Source organism: Juglans regia, unplaced genomic scaffold, assembly GCF_001411555.2.
Source record: "Juglans regia cultivar Chandler unplaced genomic scaffold, Walnut 2.0 Scaffold_5974, whole genome shotgun sequence".
Classification (NCBI taxonomy): Eukaryota; Viridiplantae; Streptophyta; class Magnoliopsida; order Fagales; family Juglandaceae; genus Juglans; species Juglans regia.
In genome coordinates this window covers 1-200 of record NW_023360842.1, presented here as the reverse complement: position 1 = coordinate 200, position 200 = coordinate 1, and the positions used below count along the sequence as shown (strand labels likewise).

Sequence of the window (200 nt, the reverse complement as noted above, 5' to 3'; positions counted from 1 at the left end):
GAAAATCTCGCCCTGCCCATCGCGTAGCCATGGGTTTGGATCAGATCTGCGATTGGATTGGGATCGGAAGGACGCTAGTATGTCGCTCAAGGATTATTTGAATTTTAAGTATTTAGTTTGATGGGTGCGATCATACCAGCACTAATGCACCGGATCCCATCAGAACTCCGCAGTTAAGCGTGCTTGGGCGAGAGTAGTAC

General features: G+C 48.5%; 1 pseudogene; it reads left to right on the top strand.

Moving 5' to 3' along the window:
- Window positions 1-122: 122 nt before the first annotated feature.
- Window positions 123-200, top strand: LOC118345967 (annotated as a pseudogene; the record flags this gene model as incomplete).